The following is a 21,504-nucleotide window of genomic DNA, read 5'->3' as shown; positions in this document are numbered from 1 at the left end:
TCCCATCTGCATTTCATATGCTCCTTATACGAATGAGATGCAGTGTGTACTGCAGCTAAACTTTCAAGCACCAGGCCCATCTGCTTGGCCCAAGCTCTCTGACCTCAGCAATGACTTCCCCGCTTTGTACCTTGGTCTCCTTGGCTGTAAAATGGGAGTAACAGCCTCAGTAGGTTGTCAGGAGAATTAAAGCAGTTGTGCTGCAGTCCATGGTGTTGCAAAGAGTCGGACACGACTGAGCGACTGAACTGACTGACTGACTGCCATGGAAAAGCACTTGAAAAAATTCTGACACACAGTCAGCACTCAATAAATATTTGCTATTGTTATCATCACACTTTGCATTTCTGTGGTGCCTACAAAAATATTTAAGATATGTTTAAAATTTTTAAAAAAGATGCTTGGTTTAACAAAGGATTCTCTTCAGATTCTTAAATTTGCTTTTGTTGAAAGTCTCAACACAGCACTGAATTACATGTTTAAAGTATCTTTTTACCTATAATTCTAAAGCCCCAAAAGTATTCTATAATGTGGCCTCTGATCTCAACCAGCTTATACTGGTTTTTTAGAGATAGAACATAAGTTCATGAAACGCTCATTAAGAATCAAAAGCATTTCATGATTGTGTATAAACTAAGTAGTTCAGACCGTAACGGCTAAAAAATTTGGAAGAGAAAGAATTCAGAAGGACTGGAGCCTTCATTGTTGACAAACAACAGCATGTAGAGCATAGAACACAGATAAGGAGGATGAAGGGATGTTCCCGCAGGAGAGATGCCATGAAGGCGAGGGCATTCCGCTTACCTGGAATGTGGGACCTGTGTTTGGAATTTGGTGAGATGGGCCAACAAAGTCACTCCAGGTGCAGGCCACGTGATCGAGGGCTTCCAATACCAGATGAAAGAGTATGATTGCACTCTGAGAGTTCTAGAAATTGTGTTAGTAGAGATGTGGCATAAACATAATTATATGCAAGATAGGTTCTTGTGGGGAAAGACCAGAAGCATGGTGATGAGGTGATGAGGTGATGAGGTCCTGGAACAAGGTGGGGACACTGGGAACGGAAAGCAAGTGGCAGCCGTGAGACGCGTGACAAAGACGCGAGCCCTCTCTCTGTTCTCGCTGTCCAAGTGTCCCCTAGACTGAGTCATCTGAGCCAACTAGGTGCATTCCCAAAGTTTCCAGGGTGTCTGGGATCTGATGCTTTCTCTCCCCCTTCTCAGGTGCCTCAGAACAGAGCCCCACGTGCCCCTAGGAAGCGACTCCAACATCCTGGTAGAACCTCTTGTCCTGATTCCCTGTTACCCTTCTATCATTCATGTGTCACATAGATCCCAGACAGAATTCATATTCATAAATTCACACTCATAAATCATATTTGTCTTGCTCCCTCTCAAGGTCACATAATATTTCCTAATTGTGTTGGATGAAAAAAAATGTTTTTATTTGTGTTGGTGAATAATCTGGGTCAGGAAGATCCCCTGGAGGAGGAATTGGCAACCCACTCCAATATTCTTGCCTGGAGAATCCCATAGACAGAGGAGGCTGGCGGGCTACAGTCCACGGGTTCGCAAAGACTCAGACACGAATGAGCAACTACACCACCACCACCACCACACTTAGTTTAAAAGGTTAATACTTTAAATGGATACAGTTTATTGTACCTACATTATTCTTCAATAAAGTTGATTTTAAAAAGGTTTGATAATAGAAGATACAGAGAGGTGAAAATTAAAGCTTGTAGATCGAGTATTAAGAAAAAAAAAAAAATGCTTAACCTTAGTCCCAAGGCATTAGAGCTCGTAGCTGAGAAGTTTGCTCTGTTTGTTTCGTGTATGATAATATATCTCATATTGTATCATGGGATCATCTTTTTTAAATCCAAGATTAACAAAAGGGAACAATCAACTTTTATTCCCATGAGTATCAGGACCTGGGGCTTCAGTCACCTGTGCTTATTGAACACTGCACTGGAGTACATGCTTGAATAGTAGTTTAAAGTGATGATGAGTCTAGATAGCCTCTTAAAATGCCTTTCAACTCAGCAAGTAATGTTCAGATTAGTGTTTTCTGTGCTGAATTTGATGATGGAGATAGTAGCATGCAGAGCAGTGCTACTCAGAGAGTGGTCTCCGGATGAGCAGCGTCAGCATCCCTGGGGGCTTGTGTTGAAAACGATGGTAATGCAGGTGCTCAAGCCCCAGCAAACACCTTCCCAATCAGTGGCTGGGCTGTGCTGCGCCTAGTCACTCAGTCATGTCTGACTCTTTGCGACCCCATGGACTGCAACCCACCAGGCTCCTCTGTCCACGGGGATTCTCCAGCCAAGAATACTGGAGTGGGTAGCCTTTCCTTTCTCCAGTGGATCTTCCCAACCCAGGGATCTAACCTAGGTCTCCCTCATTGCAGGTGGATTCTTTACTGGCTGAGCCACCAGGGAAGCCCCCCCAATCAGTAGAGGGGGACTCCAAATCCAGTGAAGCTCTGTGTGTGTTTGTGTATGTGTGAGACGGTCCATGCCGCAGGTAGGAAGCAGAAACGTTATGAAGAACCGTGTGCCCGAAAAGAAAATAAATTTAGTTATGTAAAATATAGATATATGTTATAGGCAAGTGTTTTGTAGTTATATATCTCTATAGAAATAGAATCGTCCTCTATTTTAAAAATTTTAAGAATTTTTTCGATGTGGATCTTTTTTAGAGTCTTTATTAAATTTGTTACAATATTGCTTTTGTTTTATGTTTGGGGTTTGGGGCCTGGAGGCATGTGGGATCTTAACTCCCCGAACAGGGATCAAACCTGCCACCCCTGCATTGGAGAAGTCTTAACCACTGGATTGCCAGGGAAGTCTCTAAATTTTAGAACTATTTCCAGTCAAATTTTTAATAGCACTTATATATCTTAAGTGCTATCTTCTGACAGTTTCCAGGAATGGAAGGGGAAGAGGGAAAGAGAAAGGGATGCCTAGTTTATTCCATATACTGTTCCAAGCTCTGAGAAACAAACTCTTACTCTTTCACTAACACTGCGATCGCTTGGGGGAGTGAGAGTACCCTTTAGCTTAAACATGGTTCTGGGACTTCGCTGGTGGTCTGGAGGCTGAGACTCAGCGCTCCCAAGGCAGGGGGCTGAGCTTTGACCCCTGGTCAGGGCACTAGATCCCACATGTCCCATCTAAAGCTCCTGAGTGCTACATCTAAGACCTGGTGCAGCCAAATAAATTTTTTAAAGATCTTTCTTTTTTTTTTTTTTCCAGTGTGGCTTCAACAGATCAACTGACATTCTTATCTAAATGTGTAAAAGCATACATCTTCCTGAAAGGCTCAGCCCCTGGCATCTAATCACAGAACAGTCTCTCACGTCCCACTCAACGCTTTGGTGTCTGTCCTTGTCCTGCACTCTGCCTCACAAGCAGCCCAGGTGCCACCAAAACCCACAGCCACCTCTCACAGTCTGCATCCCATTCATATGAACCCTCCCTCCCCAAGGTGCCCTGCCGGGTCACAGTTTACTGCCTTTGCTTCTATCCTTTCTTCTGCCTGAAATTCCCACCTGCCACTAGTCTACCAGACAGACTCGGCCCATCCACTAAGCCTGAGCTCAGATGCTCTGTCCTTGGAAGCTCTTCCATAATCGCCCAAGCAGACTTAGAGACCTCTTCTCCTGGACCCCTCACACAGCAACACAGGCACACACACAAGTCCACTATAGCCATTGTATCTTCTGTCATTGCATATATGTGTGCTAAGTCTCTTCAGTCATGTCCAACTTTGTGCAACCCTATGGACTGTAGCCGGAGAAGGCAATGGCACCCCACTCCAGTACTCTTGCCTGGAAAATCCCATGGATGGAGGAGCCTGGTAGGCTACAGTCCATGGGGTCGCTGAGAGTCGGACACGACTGAGCGACTTCACTTTCACTTTTCCCTTTCATGCACTGGAGAAGGAAATGGCAACCCACTCCAGTATTCTTGCTTGGAGAATCCTAGGGACGGCGGAGCCTGGTGGGCTGCCGTCTATAGGGTTGCACAGAGTCGGACATGACTGAAGCAACTTAGCAGCAGCAGCAGCAGCATGGACTGTGGTCCACCAGGCTCCTCTGTCCATGGGATTCTCCAGGCAAGAATACTGGAGTGGGTTTCCACGCCCTCCTCCCGGGTATCTTCTCAACATGAGGAACGAACCTGCGTCTCTTATGTCTCCAGCATTGGTAGGTGGGTTCTTACCTCTAGTGACACTTAGGAAGCCCCCTCATTGCATATCTTTGTACTCAAATTCATCTCTCCATCGGACTAAGTCCTTTGAGGATGGAAGGGTGTCTCTCTTATGCATCCTCAGCAGTGGACTTATTGCCCAGTAACAAAGTATTGTTGAATGAATAGATTCAATGAATCAATGAATGAATGCTATCTAAACAAAGCCCTACAGGAGCAAAGGAATGAGAGCTTTAATCCCTGACAGATCACGCAGAAGAGATAACACTTGACCTGAGTATGGAAGGACAAAATTGATTTTACCTGGAAGAAAACAGAAGAGAAGAATTGCAAACAGAAGAACAGGAAGAACAAAGTCAGGAGATGGGACAATGGTGGGCCTCCTCCAAGAGCAGCCAGTATTCCCAGTCCAGTAGAAGACAGCACTAGAGAGGAAGTTGTGCTGACTCAAGGGCCAGAATAACATGCTCAGGACTTCAGGCCTCGCTCTGGTCATGATGGAGACCCGTGATCAGATTGAACTGGAGATTGTTTTGGAGGAAAATGCTCGCGTCCGAGACAGCTGTAATAAGTGACACTCTGATGGAGCCAAGCGACAATGGAGCCAGGAAAACAAAAGGAATTTGAGAAGCTCTTTTAGAAACAAAAGCTTCTCTAGTGGCTCATAGGTAAAGAATCTGCCTGCAATGTAGGAGACCCGGGTTCAATCCCTGAAGAAGATCCCTTGGAGAAGGGAATGGCAGCCCACTCCAGAATGTCTCGTCTTCACAAGGAGATAAAAAAACTCAGAGAGAACAAGGATCTTAGCATGTTCTCTGTGTGTCCCTCATTCAGAGGCACTTAGCTAACATTCATTGAGAGAATTATATACATTAATAATTAATATAATTAATTAACATAATAATTATATAATATAATTAATAATAATTAATGTATATAATTCTCTCAACAAATATATATAAAAGGAAAATAGTGCCATATTCATAGTAATGTCTCTTCTTCGGAGAGAAACTGAGTGTTCCTTGGATTCTCAGCATGTTTTTCAAGCACAAAGGAATTTACGACTGCGTCAATCATATTCTTCAATTGTGCACCCCCCAGGTGGCCCCTGCCCTTACTGCCCCAACAGAAAGCTCCTCTATGATTGTGCGTGGGTGGGCCGGGCAGGGGGTTGGGGGCGAGACAGGTAACTGGTGGTATTTTCACTTTTTTTGGAGGAAGGGCTATGATAGTTTCATTTCTCTAAAAAACTGAATTCAAAACAATAAAACAGGCTGAATGTTTTCCTCCAGTGGAAGAAAAGAAAGCAATCCCAACTACAGGTAAATTGAAATCTTCAAATAGACTCATAACACATTGCTGAAACAGTCTTGAGATAATGGCTTTAGTTAGACTGGGGCCACAAATCTTTACATTTCTTCATCCGCCTGGCAGGACTAATGAGATTTTATGGCGGGCAAGCTGTTTATCCCTTGGGTGACATTGGCGAGAACAGCTATATCTTTACCCATCAAGAGTTTTCTGCACTGCCGCTTCCTTCCCCACAAAAGCCTGCCCCAGCCCAGATCACGACACTTACAACATGTAAGATCCTCATTTTGTCACGGAAACACTCTACTCATTCTCTTCTGCTGCTCAGATCTAATCATTCCTTCCTACCGTCACATCACTCCATAAAAGGGGCTGGCAAAAGAAATGGGTAAATGCAAAAGAGAAGAAAAGACAATTTCGAAAGGGACCTGGCAAGAGAAGGGCCTTCCCTGGTAGTCCAGCGGTTGAGATTCCACATTCCCAAAGCAGTGGGCACAGGTTCAATCCCTGGTCAGGGAACTAAGATCCCAAATGCAGCTGATGGCCTGGCCTAAGACATAAAATAAAGATTAAAGTTTCGGGGACTTCCCTGGTGGTCCAGGTTGAGAATCTTGCATTGCAATGTAGGGGACATAAGTTTGATCCTTGGGAACTAAGATCCCATATGCCATGGAGCAACTACACCTGTGGGCTCTGGAGCCCATGTGCACCACAGCAAAAGATACTTCATGACACAACTAAAGCCCAGTGCACTAAATAAACAAATAAACATTATTTTTTTAAAAAAGATTAAAGTTTCACATACACAAAACCAATAAAAAACAAACAAATGGAAAGGGGACCCTAGGATGAGATGCTGGGCTGACATCCCACATGGAATATCACAGGCACCCCATAGGCCATTAGGAGGAAAGCTGCCTCCAAGCGGCTGTCCAAAGTACCGTCACACCAAACAAGCCGGCAGACTCTGCTCCCATCAGCGGTATATGGGGATGAGAGGAGGGTGACCTCGACTCTGGTCTGGAACGAGGGCTGGGCTTCTCTTTGGAGGTTTCATGATGCCCAAAATAGGCTGCGGTGTCTTTTATCCACACTTCAGTAGTACTCACACACACACAGATATACAGACTCACATACTTGACAACTCACACACACACAGATATACAGACTCACATACTCGACAACTGTCATCACAAACTCCTATGATGATACGTCCTTTGCAACTAGGAAAGGGTCCCCAGTTTTCAGACCAAAGAGCTTTGGAGAAATGGCTCAACAAAAGTCAGTGAGCAGCTTCTAGATCTGGGTAAAATAAGATCTCTGTTTCTCTATCCTGGATCACCCAATGAGTTCCCGGACAGAATGAGGAGGGGCAGTGATCTGAGGACCAAGCGGAAAACACCAATCCATAGCAGCATCAGCTGACTTCAGATCCACCATTCCCCTCCCACACCCTGGTATTCCCTGGAAGAGACACAAGGAAGCCTGAAGCCCAGAAGTGGGTGTCAGTGTGGACCGAGGACACTCCAGCAGAAATCTTCGAGTTCAGCCTCCTGATGTCAGCGGCATAGGTTCACAACCTCCGGAGCTTCCTTCGTGAAATCTGAAACTGGTCCCCATACAAGGCAGGTAGGGAGACATGGAGGTAAGAAGTAAGACCCTACAGGTTGGCAGGCGGCAGGTTTCATGAGCAAGGGAACTTACATAAGGCGTTCATCTCGAGCAGCTGCAAGACAAACAGATCACTGCATCCACCCACCAGAATCTTGAAAGAGTATGCAGAGCCCTTAACTGGATCCAGTCACACACACCATCTGGATGGCCTCAACAACACCCCCTCCCAAGGCTGAGTTCTGGGAACAGCTCCCACCGTGGGAATCATGGGCAGAATGTACATTCACGGGAGGGGAGGAGGGTGAGGAGACTCTGCCTCCCCAGATCCAGCTCATGGGTTACCTGGAGGTCACATGTTCTCCATCATCTCCTCTGACAAGCATGGAAAATGCTGGGGAAGGGGATTCTTCCTCTCCAGGCTCCAAGAACATGCTTTTTCCTCTCTCTGTGTCCCCCACCCATTTGGCCCTTTGTTGTTGTTGTTCAGTTGCTCAGTCGTGTCCGACTCTTTGAGACCCCATGGACTGCAGCATGCCAGGCTTTCCTGTCCTTCACTATCTCCCAGAGTTTGCTCAGACTCACGTCCATCGAGTCGGTGATGCCATCCAACCATCTCATCCTCTGCCTCCCTCTTCTCCTTTTGCCCTCAATCTTTCCCAGCATCAGGGTCTTTTCTGATGAACTGGCCCAGGACATGGGCAAAGTCACAGGAACTGCACAGAAGAATAGGGAAAGAAAACCCCAGCTTTCTGCATGGACGACCAAAAATGGGAAACCCCAGGAAAATGGAAAATACCAGGGAGATTATACAGAGGAAGGGGGCTGGGGAAACAAACTCATGACGTTATCATCTAACTTCTGGGCTTACCGCCAAGCCAGGCATGCTTGGATTCGATCACAAACAGAGCAGCAAAGACAGAGAACTGAACTAACAGGCTCCTCGCCCTCTAGGGTCTCAGCCTGACCGTGAGATGGTGGGCATTCAGGAGAAATGTGAATAGCACTGCAAAGACTTTGAAAGTGGAACTGACATTGGAGCCACAACCCACAGAAGTCAGTTCAGAACTTGCATCCTGAGCCCAACTGTGTCGATGGTCTGCCTAAAAAAAAATCAACATTCTCTACTGGATTTCAACAAGATCCAGTAACTCCTAACATAATACTCATAACGTCTGTAATGTGATCCAAAAATATCTGGCATATGAACCAGCTAAATCTCAGCTCACACAGGAAAATATAGTCAACGGATGGCAGTGCCAGAATGATACAGATGTGAAAGTTATCTGACAAAGACTTTAAAGCAACAATTATAAAAATGCTCCAAGAAGTAAAAACACACACTCTGGAACACTTTAGCCAAAAAATAAAAAATACAAGGCAAACCGAATAGATATTTTAAAAATGAAAATACATTTGCAAAAATGTAAAATTCACTAAATGGGTTTAAAAGCAGAATATAAATAACATGAAAAAGTTGATCAACTCGAAGTAGAAATTATCTAGTCTTAACAAGAAACAATGAATATGTGTGTGTGTGCGCGCATATAACTGAATCACTTTACTGTACACCTGAAACTAACCCAATATTGTAAATCAACTATATTTCAATAAAAAAAATTGAAAGACAGGAAAAAATAAAAAACAAAAACTAAAAAGAGAGAGACTGAAGACTGCAAAAAAATGGACAGACCTTCCGAAGTTCTATGGACAACTCTAAAAAGTCTCGTATTTGTGTCATTTGAGTCTCAGAGGACAAAGTATGATGTAGAAAACTAAGTGAAAAATACAGACTGAAACGTCCCAAATTTATCAACAAGCATAAAACCTACCAGTAAGATTCCAGAATCTTAGCAAACCTCAAACAAGATAAACCAAAGAAATCCATGCCCAGACGCATAATAATCAAACTGCTGAAAATAGGGGGGGAGGGAATCATGATCACAATCAGAAAAAAACAACACGTTATGTTGGAACAGCTGAACAACTGGAATTCTCCTCTGAAACAACTGGAGGAGAGCAGGTAGTTGAGCAACAGTGTTTACGTGCAGAAAGAAAAAAAAACTGTCATCTTGGAATCCTATATCATAAGAGAATATCCTTCAGGAAGGAAGGTGAAATGCAAACCTTTTCAGGTGAATGAAAAATAAGAGAATTCACCAGCAGCAGATTTGTTCTAGAAGAACTGCTAACGGGCTGAAAAGAAAGATCGCCAGATAACATTACCCTGGGTGAAAAAAGCCAGACTCAGAAGGTTATGTACTATAATGATTTCATTTATATGATGCTCTCAGAGAGATAAAGCTATGGTGGTGGAGAACGCCTCAGTGGTTGCTAGGAGTCAGGGGTGAGATAAGGGTAGGAGTAAAATGGGACAGCAGGAGAGAATTTCGGAGGGACGAGGCTGTCTGTATCCTGACTGTGATGATGTTTTTAAGGAACTCTACATGCAGTAAAGCAAATGAAACTCTACACACACACACACACAAAGTCAACACTATGCTTCGTCGTCACTCAGTCATGTCCAACTCTGTGACCCCATAGACTATAGCCTGCCAGGCTCCTCTGTCCATGGGGATTCTCCAGACAGAATTGGTTCATATTAATTTCTTTTAAAAAGTCAGGGACTTCCCTAGTGGTCCAGTGGTTAAGAATCTGCCTTCCAATGCAGGGGATGCTAGTTCGATCCCTGACCGAGGAACTAAGATCCTACATGCCATGGGGCAACTGAGCCCGCACACCACAGCTAGAGAGCCTGTGTGCCACATAAACAGAGCCCACGCGCTCTGGAACACAGGCACCATAGCTAGGGAGAAGCCAGAACACTACAGCGAAAGATCCCACATGCCGCTACTAAGACCTGATGCAGCCAAAGATAAATAAACATAAAAAAAGTCAACAGAGACATTGTTCCCTAGGAATGCTTTGTTCCCTTGGACTGCAAGGAGATTCAACCAGTCTCTCCTAAAGGAAATCAGTCCTGAATATTCATTGGAAGGACTGATGCTGAAGCTGAAACTCCAACACTTTGGCCACCTGATGCAAAGAACTGACTCACTGGAAAGACCCTGATGCTGTGAAAGATCGAAGGCAGGAGAAGAAAGGGGCGACAGAGGATGAGATGGTTGGATGACATCATCGACTTGATGGACATGAGCTTGAGCAAGCTCCAGGAGTTGGTGATGGACAGGAAAGTCTGGCTTGCTGCAGTCCATGGGGTCAAAAAGAGTCAGACACGACTGAGTGACTGAACTGAAGAATCTTCTGGGCTTTGAATCATACCTAAGGCTCCACCATCTCCCTTAGACTCCTGCTTGCAAGGGCAATCAATGAGGCCAAGGCCGAGGCCAATGCCAGGCTGTTCCTGCTGCCCTTGAGTGCAGCCAGTAGCTGAATTTACCCTCCCCACCCACCCAGCTACCAGTTCAAGGGAAGAATGTATCACGCGCTTGAACTGGACAACGAGCAAGAAGTCTGGGGTCATTTTGTGTGACAGCCTGATAGTTCTATGAAAACCATAAAATTGAGCTCCCTTCATACCAGCCACACAAACAAGAGAAAAACCCACAGGACTCGTGGGCTTCAGGGCTTATGGATCTATATGACCCCTTATTGCTGGAGATTCTGGGGCTGCTTCTTAGCTGCCACACCCACAGAGGTGCAGGAAAACCCCAAAGGCCCTGGAGTCCCTCCCGCACTGCACCACCCTGGCACCTGGCCAGCATGTAGAGCATCCCTCTTATAACAGATATCTTTTCAGTCACAGTAATGAGCCGCCTGTTGTGTTTAGTGGTTGGTATTACGATTTATGCCTCTGGCAGACCCATCTGAAGAAGAGAAAATCGGCACATCTGCAGGGGAGGAATGAAGATAAAAGCTGGCCTTGAGCTCCGTGTGGACACTGCTGTTCCACAGTGTATACAAGGACCCACTGTGGAGCGCAGGCAACACTGCTCAATGTAGTATGGCAGCCTGGATGAGAGGGGAGTTTGGGTGAGAATGGGTACATGGATGTGTATGGCTGAGTCCCTTCCCTGTTCACCTGAAACTATCACAACATTGTTAATTGGCTTAAAAAAAAAAAGTGTGCTTATGTCCTACTGCCTAGCACAGGGAACTCTGTTCAGTGTTATGCGGCAGCTTGGATGGGAGGGAAGTTCAGGGGAGAATCAGTTCAGTTCAGTTCAGTCGCTCAGTCATGTCCAACTCTTTGCGACCCCATGGGTTGCAGCACACCAGGCCTCCCTGTCCATCACCAATTTCCGGAGTTTACTCAAACTCATGTCCAATGAGTCGGTGATGCCTTCCAACCACCTCATCTCCTGTCATCCCCTTCTCCTCCCACCTTCAATCTTCCCCAGCATCAGGGTCTTTTCAAATGAGTCAGTTCTTCGCATCAGGTGGCCAAAGCATTGGAGCTTCAGCTTCAGCATCAGTCCTTCCAATGAATATTCAGGACTGATTTCCTTTAGGATGAACTGGCTGGATCTCTTTGCAGTACAAGGGACTCTCAAGAGTAATGGATATGTATGGCTGAATCCCTTCCCTTTTCAACTGAAACTAAAATAAAAAGTTAAAAGCCATTAAAAAAAAAAAAGACGTGTTTATATAACTCTCTCCCCTGGGGGCAGAAATGGTGTTTTACTTAGTCTTGTGTCCCCAGAGAGGGACACAGTGATGGACAGGGGCGCTGACATCAGTGTGGGCTGTGAGCTGGTGAAGGACGCAGATGTGACGGAATGAATGGGCTGCGTTGCCGAGAGAGGCAACATCCTGCAAACACACTAGGAGCCGAGCTCCCTCCACCCAACCTTGTCTCTTGCCACTGACAGGAGGTGATGGGCAGGGGTGATCTGGAGAGACAAGGGTCCAACAGGGGGACTCGGTCTGGCCAAGGGGAGGCAGGGGAATCGGGCCGTGGAAGGTCCCTCACCATCCTGCCCCGGGCACAGGCCTGAACTGCCCCTCTCTGTGTCAAGGAGGAAGGAAGGAAGCAGAAGAAACAGTCAGCAGGCGAGAGATGAAAAGTCAGCATGCAAACCCATCCGTCCTCTAAAGCATGTTTCACTCCCCAGATGCCCCGTCAAAGTGTGGCCCGTCTTCAAATATGGTTAAGGAATACTCTGTCTTGAGTCTCCTTCTTAAAGAAAGATGATATATATATATTTGCTGGATTAGCACCTCTGAAATGTACCACAGTATAGGAGTATGTTGAGCTTTTTGAAAGATTTAATTGAGGTATTATTAACATAAGCGCAGACCTTAATCATTCAGGTCGATAAGTTTTAACAGTTGAATGCACACTTACCTGGTGGTCCAGTGGTTAAGATGCTGTGCATCCACTGCAGGGGGCACAAGTTCAATCCCTGGGTGGAGAACTAAGATTCCATATGCTGCACAGTCAAAAAATAGAAGAAAAAAAAAAAAGTCGAATGAATCTACCATCACCCGAAACAAGATACAGGATGTTTTCATCATCCCATGAATTCTTCTCGTTCCAGTCCATCCTCTCTCCCTTCATCCAGCAGCAACCAGTGTCTAACTTCTCATCACCATAGTCTGGCTCTGCTACTTCTTAAGACTTCACAAAAATCAAATCATGCCACATGGATTTAATTCTGTGGGGGGTCTGGCTTCTTTTCCTCAATGTGAGATTTCTTACTTTCATCAAAGCTACTGTGTATATCAGCTCATTCTTTCTTCTTTTCTTTTTTTGGTAGTGATTGAGCTGTATTTCATTGTGCATATATGGATGCATGTGTGTGCCTGCTAAGTTGCTTCATCCGACTCTGTGTGACCCTATAAACTGTAGCCCATCAGGCTCCTCCATCTATGGGATTCTCTGGGCAAGAATACTGGAATGGGTTGCCGTTTCCTTCTGCAGGGGATCTTCCCGACCCAGGGGCCAAACCCTTGTCTCTTGCATCCCCTGCATTGGCAAGCTCGTTCTCTACCACTAGTGCCACCTATACGTTTATATATCTCATGTTCTGTTTATCCATCGGGTTGTTTCCAGGTCTCGACTATCATGAATAAAGAAGTTACAAACATTCCTGTGCAAGATTTTTGTGGTCATATGTTTTCATTTTTCTTGGTTAAATACTAAAGAAAGGAATGGCTGGGTCATAGGGTAGATATATTTAACTTCCTAAAAACTGCCAAGCAGCTCTCCAAAATGGTTGCACCTGTTAACTTTTTGGACGTAGTGTATTTCCTGTATTCATTTGACCACAGAACCCCACGCATCTGTAAAATGAGCAGGTACGATGAGATAGCATTTAAGATTTCTCTCAACTATTCCCTCATAGCTCAGTTGGTAAAGAATCCGCCTGCAATGCAGGAGACCTCGGTTTGATTCCTGGGTCGGGAAGATCTGCTGGAGTCCCAGTTCAGTATTCTCAGGCTTCCCTTGTGGCTCAGCTGGTAAAGAATCCGCCTGCATTGTGGGAGACCTGGGTTCGATCCCTGGGTTGGCAAGAACCCCTGGAGAAGGGAAAGGCTACCTACTCCAGTATTCTGGCCTGGAGAATTCCATGGGGTCGCAGAGTTGGACACGACTAAGTGACTTTCACTTTCACATGCTATGAGAAGACAGCCAACGCATTGACAAGTGGAATTGTTCTGTCTTCTCTTTGTATATCTTGTTGACAAAAGCCAATGAGGTGAAACCCAAGAGGACCAGAAAGAGTTTAAAAAAAGGTTGGGGACAGGAAGAAAGGAGGCAGCCTTGAGCCCAGGGAGTGAGGAAGATGTTGTCAGCAGGCAGTTTGACAGAAAAAGCCAGAGGGAATCTGAGATACCAAAGTTAGAGACAACGAAAGCAGAGACAACGGTGTACCAAGACTCCTGCAGTATTTAAGAAGTTTCTCTGGATCTGGGGCATCAATAATGATAAGACATTAATAATACTCTCCAACATCACTTTTTTTAAAGGGAGAATTGAGTAGACAATTTGGGGTAAAAGTAAAAAATCATTCATTTAATTTTATTCATTCCAACTTCATTTATTGAGAGTTTTAGCTTAAAAAGACATTTCTGGAGGGATACAATTCTTCATGGATATCTCAAATTTCTGCACATCTTGAGTGCACTCTTGACTTTGAGTGCCTTTTGTTCTGGACTGTCTTTTGAAGGATGTCTATGCATTGACCAGCGTTGATAAAGAGAGACAGTATCTCCCTTTGAAGCAAAACGCTAGTGTGCTTACATTCTTGTGAGACTGAGATAATGTCTATCTGTGAAGCAGAGGGTGTTATAGGCTTACTGCTTTGTATAAAAGATTCAGATTCCCTAAACTCAGGGTTCTCCACTGTTTTGGGGCCCAGAGTCTCACAGCCAGATTTCTTACTCCCTCTTCATTTCATATCACCTGCCACCTTGTGGTATAACCATCAGTTACAACATGTCTTCCAATCGGGAAGAAGGGAGAGGAAGAGATCAACCATCCTCTGCTGTGGAGAATGTAGGAAGACTACCTGTTGTGTTTTCTTTGTTATGCGCATCTTATTTGTTGCAAAAACTCTTACATATATTGGCTCCTCCCTTACCTCTTCAGAGCAGTTTCTCAGAGTTATCTGAGATGCTGTGTCCTGAGCTTAAGTTTTCAGTTTTGTCTGCCAAATAAAACATAATTCTCAATTTTTAGGCTGTGCATTTTTTTCAGTTGACAACAGTCAAATATGTTTGGAGAACATAGTAATGAACAAAAGTTTTGAATGCAGACCTTCTCAGAGCCTTTAATATGCTAAAGTGCATCTCAAGAGATTTGTTAAGATTATTTGGGCATGAAATTCTCTTTTTTTTCCCCTTTGGAGCACCTTATAGTGCTACTGTTAAATGGAACACAGATTTTAAAACATTGCATTAAGGGGACTTCTCTGGTGGTCCAGTGGTTAAGAATCTGCCTTTCAACGCAGGGGACATGGATTTGATTCCTAGTCCGAGAAATAAGATCCCACATGCCAGGGGGCAACCAAGCTTGTGCATGGAAACTACCGAATCTGAGAGCCAAAGCAAAGATCCCATGTGCTGCAACTAAGACCTGACACTACCAAAAATAAATAATCAATTAAAAACAAAAGCACCAAAAAAAAACAAAACAAAAGCACCGCATTAAGTCATTATATTCTGGATTAATTGATCAGATGTGCCAGCCAACTCGCCTCCGTCAGAGAATTCTGTGAATGTTGGTTAGAAAACATGTAATGTATAAACTGTAACACTGGCAAGTCTGAGACTGACCCTTCCGTGCAAGGGTCTAAGACCCCACAGAGGCACCATCACCTGAGTCAGTCACTGGAAAACAGTAGAAACCTTTTGGAGGGACTATGAGAAAGTGCAGGCTAAAACAGTGCAAAGCTTTACCTACCTGACTCTTTTCATTGGCAGTTAACCCTGTCTCACCTCATCCAGTCCATAGAGACAAGAGTGAGGTTAGAGTCACACCTCTTTAATTCCTGGAGACTGTGTCTGATCCCCAGAACCTTAGGACAGCACCGTTGGTCTCAGAATCCTGACGTGGCTCCTACAATGCTGGTACCCCAATGCTGTCACTTTGAAGACCCCCAACATACACAAGGCTGAGTGCTTTTAAAACTTCCCAGGTAATTTCAGTATGCAAACACAATCAAGTAAGGAACTTTAAATAAAGGAACTGACTTGAGTATACAATTTAATTGTGACAGCTGGTAAAAGATGTATTTAGCTGTTGCAATAATCTAAGCCTTGGGCGATCAAGGCAAAAAGGAAAGTAGAAATAGAAAATGGGAGATGGAGGCGAGGAAGATTTCAGAGAAAGAATCTGCAGGGAGGGGCTTAAAAATAACTCCTATTTTGAGAAGGTTGAAAGGATACCGTACCACTGAAAAGCACACGATGATGATGGGAGGGGTGGGGAGGTCCTGAGTTTTGCAGAGAAGATCACTGCTTGAGTTGACATGTGGAGCAGCAGTTTTTAGAATGAGATGTGACTGGAAACATCCAGGAGGCAGTTGGAGATGGTAGCTGGGTCTTACAAGGCAGATGATAAACTTTGAAGTCATTTGTGCCCAGGCAATGTTTGAAGCCTTGGGAGTTTAAAGACAGTCTTTCCCAAAATGTGGTCCTGTTCAGGTGAGCACACACTCATCACTGCCAGGAATCAGTGGGAAAGTTCAAGTTCAAGTTCAACGCTGCCAACCAGCTGCGTGGCCTAGCACAAGATCCTCTACCTTCCAAGCCTCAGTTTCTTCAGCTGGAAAACAAGGACAGCCATACCAAACTCCCTGGGCTGTTGCAAATATTAAATAAGCAAATCTTCATAAAGCACCTGGCATAATGCCCAGGTGAAAAGTGTGACCTCAACTGGTCTCCCTGATTGCCTTGGTCTGATCCTGTGCAGCACTCATGCAGGGCACCATACAATCCACTTCTTTTCAGTGTCAAGAATGAGTCCACCCATGTATACACTGCTGTATTTAAAATGGATAACCTGGGGGAGCATGTATAAATGTTTAGGTGTGGCTAAGCCCCTTCACTGTTCGTCTGAAGCTATCACAACACTGTTAACTGGCTATACCCCAGAGCCCTTGGACTGCAAGGAGAACCAACCAGTCCATCCTAAAGGAGATCAGTCCTGGGTGTTCACTGGAAGGACTGATGTTGAAGCTGAAACTCCAACACTTTGGCCACCTGATGCAAAGAGCTGACTCACTGGAAAAGACCCTGATGCTGGGAAAGATTGAAGGCAGGAGAAGGGGACGACAGAGGATGAGATGGTTGGATGGCATCACCGACTCGATGGACATGGGTTTGAGTGGACTCAGGGAGTTGGTGATGGACAGGGAGGCCTGGCGTGCCGCAGTTCATAGGGTCGCAAAGAGTCGGACACGAGTGAGCGACTGAACTGAACTGAACAATATGAAATGTTTTTGGTGTTATAAAATGGATAACCAACAATGACCTACTGTAAATGCACATGGAAATCTGTTCAATGTTATAAGGCAGCCTGGATGGGAGGGAAGTCTGGGGGAGAATGGCTATGTGTATATACTTATGGCTGAGTCCCTTTGCTGTTCACCTGAAACTATCACAACGCTGTTAATCAGCTATACCCCAAAATAAAATAAAAAGTTAAAAAAAAAAAAAAAAGAGTGAGTCCACTATCAACAATCAATTTGCACTCACGTTGACAGTATGTGAACATCAAATCTCAGCAGGCCAATTTAATGTTCTTTGACGATAGAACAGCCGTGTAGATAGGGAATAAGCAGGAGGTGTAATCTCTGTACTGAAAGATGACCTTAGATTCTATTGCCAATGACTTTTCATCAATGAGATAGAAAGAAATAAGACTCCTTTCTTTCTTAAGAGCTGAATAATATCACCCAAGAGGTGGCTGATCGATGACTCAGCCTCCACCAGGGAGCATCCTGCTTGATCTCACTCATGTCAGCCCAAGCTGAACACCTCTGTCTTCACCTTAGTGATGTAACTGAGAACTTCCTAATTAAGATCACAGATGACACCCAGTTGTAAGGCATTAGTAAGAAGGCAGGTGGGAGTCAAAATAGCATGAACTGAACAAAGAAATAGTTTATAAAGAGGGTGAGATTCAACAGGAACAAGGGTAACATTTTTTTTAAACAACCCATGTAGACAAAAAGAAGGTTATCTATGGACTAATGAACTGGATCATCAACTTGCTCCACCCAGAGCTCTAGCTAGGTAAACAAGGATGCTCAAGGGTGCCCGGAGGGCCTTGGTGCTCCCGATGTGTTTAACAGAAAACCGAGAAGAAAGGAACAGACAGAGGAAAAGGAAGGCAAGGCAGGATAGAGTGGAAGATTCTAGTTAATTGGAATTCTAGTTCATTTACACAGTCAGACACGACTCGACTGAGCGATTGAACAACAATAACTGTCACACCTCGCAAAATAGTGTTCTCCTTTTGGTTTTTTCCCAACCACTTCAAAGGTTAAAAAACAAAAACAAACAAACAAAAACCTTAGCTCACAGGCTATATGAAAATAAGCATCGAGGTCAGATGTGGGGCTCGGTCAACCCTTAATCCAAGAGACACTGGGGGCGGGGGTTCCCCAGTAGGCACCTGGTGAGCCGCATCCTTCCTGCCCGACCCACGATGGAGCAGAGTACAGCAGAGAGTCTGTGTCCCCTGGAGGCTAAAGACCCACGTGACTTAAGGCCAGGGCTTCCTTACTGGGGTTCTGAAGGCAGGACCCATGATGGAGCAGCCCTGACTCCATGAGGAAGAGGACTGATTAGTACTTGTAACTCTTTCTCAAAAAAAAAATCCTTGTATTTTTATAAAACTGCATCTCCTAAACTCCAACTCTTTCTGCAGCGAATGTAAGTTGTAGCAACATGGCTGCAGGTGGTTTATGGAGTGGGGAGCTACTGCACATATTTGGGCAATTTTCAAATTTCCACTATTGTTGGTGTAATTAAAAAAAGAAGTTATTCAGATGAAAACAGGTTAAGCACTGACATCAGTTAACAAGGGAGGCTGCAGAATGTCTATCCTGGGATCTTTAAAACTCTGATCAACAACCATCTGTTTTGGAGGTTTAAGAAGAGCCCAGCATGCCTCGAGGGGCTCAGGGTGGGGGGAATGGACAAAACCACTCCAAGTTTCTTCCCTCTCCATAATTCCAGGGTACAAAAGGAGACAGATACCCACAGGGAAGAGCGGCTAGAAAAAGCAGCTCTTCTTTCCTTTTCCCCCCAACAACAGAGACGGTGAAGATTAACTCCCCAAATCCCCATAAAACACTGAATACACAGCAAAAGAAGTTTCCTTTGAAATTGCAGCCGCTTGCATACAAGGTCCACGAAGCCTGCATTTTAATGCCAAGATAACTCCAGTTATTTGAGCTGCTGTTACTGTTGAAAGATTTTTGAAGAGGAAGAAGAGAAAAGTGTTCTTAGGAGGACAAGGAATTTGTCGGAAAGGACGAGGTACAAACAAGGTGCTGACTTCTTTCTCCTACAAAAGGGGTGGTGTTAGCTGAGAAATTGTCCCCCGCCTTTTCTTGTCCCTGAAGAGAAGACAGATGGGCTTCTTTCCGGTCCCCAATTTCTCTGCATGGAGTGGTCATTGAGTCTTTCTACTGAGTGTCTGTAAGCCAGGTCACTCTCTTTCTCTCTCTCTCTCTCTCCCTTTCTCGCTCTCTCGTTTCTGAGTTTTCCCTGGTGCAAGAGATACTGTGAATCCAGAAGTGACTGGCAAACAGTCTTGACATCTCAGAGAGCAAAATGCATTGCTGCTTGCTCTTCTGGGGCTGGTTTCAAACCACTGTGTTAACAAGAGCCAGCACTCGGGTTTTTTTTAATTAATTCATTATTTTACTTATTTTTGGTTGTGTTGGGTCTTCACTGATGCCTGCAGGCTTTCTCTAATTGCTGCAAGTGGGGGGTATTATCTAGTTACAGTGCGGGGCTTCTCAGTACTGCAGTTTCTCTAGTTGCAAAGCACAGGCTCTAGGCCCTCGGGCTCAGTAGTTGTGGTGCACGCGCTTAGCTACCCTGCGGCATTCAGGGTTTTCCTGGACCAGGAATCGAACCTGTGTCCCCTTGCACTGGCAGATTTTTAACCACTGGATCCAGGGAAGTGCAGTACTCAGTCTTTGTCCCCTGTTATATAAAATCAGTTTTGTATAACCGATTAAAAAAAAAAATAACAGAGGGATAGATATTACGTAAGATTTTCTGAATTTTTTTTCTGGCGATTACCTTTTCATGACCAGTTTTATTCCTGCAATACACAGCAGAAGGTTGGCAGTTTCGTGTCCATATAAATCAGGTAACAGGGAGGCAGCAGAGACACAGCTAAGTTAGCTCTGTAACCGCCCAGCTGAGAAAAATTCTCACTCACTCACTCCCTTCTGTCCTGGACAGAATTGCGTGGTTTACATTTGTCAGAAATAGATGTGCAAATATTTTCTCTTGGCTGGACTTCCTTCTCTCTATTGTAGTATCAATAATTATGAAAAGATGAATGCAGAAGAGGAGCAGTGTCGCTTTTGATCATTGCCACCCCTTATGGAGCACCTACCGCAGACCTGCCTCCAGCACAGAGGCTCCCACCCCGACCCCCGCCCCTTCCTCTCCCTCCCCCAACATCTGCACAAGTCGGCATTATTCATCCATTTTTACAGCTACGTAAACTGAACGGCAGGAAGTTAAATAACTTGTCTGGGCTCATACTTCTGGTATGAAGTGGAACCTGGCTTCCAGCCGAGCTGTTTGCCTGCAGCGCCTCCCTCTCGCCCTTAAAAGTCTCAAAGCCTCTCTAAGTAACTTACCAGGGCTGACCTAGCACTTTCTGTGACTGTCCCTCTCGCATATTCACCCGCCTCTCTCCACGAACCGCTTCCCACCTCTTTCAAAATGGTTACTTTTTCCTTGTAATCGCACAACGATGACTTTCAAGATCAATTGTAGACGTGGGGTACCACTCTCTCACAACTGTTTTCAGTTTCTATGCTTTCTTCTTAAGTTCACCAACGTGGACTTAACGAGCATATCGTTTTAAAAACTAAAAATGTATATCCTTCTTTTGCACTTAACATATCAAACTATATTCCCATGTTTCTACATAATTATTATTAACTAACTTAACAACTGCATAATATTTCATCAATAGACGTCAATCCTAAAACCATTTCTCCTCTGTTCAGTTGTTTATGTTCCCCTACCATAAGTAATGTTACAACAAATGTTTTTCAAGAATATACCCTTTTTCCTTTCAGGGGGATTTTTCTTTAGGCTAAATTTCCAAAACTATGATTTTTGGACCAAAGGATTTGAGTATTTTGTGTCTGGACATCTTTCATCCTGAACACACAGGGATGAGTTCCAATGCAGACATCCCCCTCCTCATCTGCTTTTTTTTTTTTAACAAGCTTATTTTAATTTTTAGCCTCATGTGGGATCTCAGTTCTCAGACCAAGGATCAAACTGGCGCCCCCTGCAGTGGCAGCTCAGAGTTCCAGCTACTGGACCATCAGGGAAGTCCCCCTTCCTTACCTTCTAAGGTTAATCTGGGAGACACAGATTCAACTCATGGCTTCATTTCCCTCACACTTGACTGGGCATCGGGCTGGAGTACAGCCTGTTCAAACTCAAGAGATGCTGCCAATTTCTGAATGTGAGCTAGATTTCTCCCGAAATCCTTGAGTTACCCAGTCAGATAGCAGGCTAGAAAGATAAAAATCATTACTCAGTGCTGGCAAGGGTATGAAGAATTAGACACACAAGCTATAAAGTGGAAGACTTCTCTAGAAGACAGTTTGGCAATACATAGGAAAAGCTCTAAAAATGTATATATGCTTTAAGTCAACCAATCTACTTTAATAATTTAATCCCAAAGG

General features: G+C 44.5%; 1 protein-coding gene across 4 annotated transcripts in view; it reads right to left on the bottom strand.

The window, feature by feature from the left end:
- KATNAL1 (katanin catalytic subunit A1 like 1) overlaps positions 1-21,504 on the bottom strand; it is a 152,235-nt gene that overhangs the window by 72,731 nt on the left and 58,000 nt on the right. For 3 of the 4 annotated variants that reach the window (XM_081549310.1, XM_081549309.1, XM_081549308.1), the window contains one exon: positions 12,444-12,528. The gene's annotated coding sequence lies outside the window, so the exon portion shown is untranslated. Of the gene's footprint in view, positions 1-12,443; positions 12,529-15,503; positions 15,621-21,504 lie in introns of those variants that run through there. The other variant, XM_081549304.1, reaches the window with a different exon arrangement.

The sequence above is a fragment of the Giraffa tippelskirchi genome, chromosome 12 (genome assembly GCF_054371585.1).
Source record: "Giraffa tippelskirchi isolate mGirTip1 chromosome 12, T2T-mGirTip1v1.2.pri, whole genome shotgun sequence".
NCBI lineage: Eukaryota > Metazoa > Chordata > Mammalia > Artiodactyla > Giraffidae > Giraffa > Giraffa tippelskirchi.
This window is presented reverse-complemented; position numbering and strand designations above follow the sequence as displayed.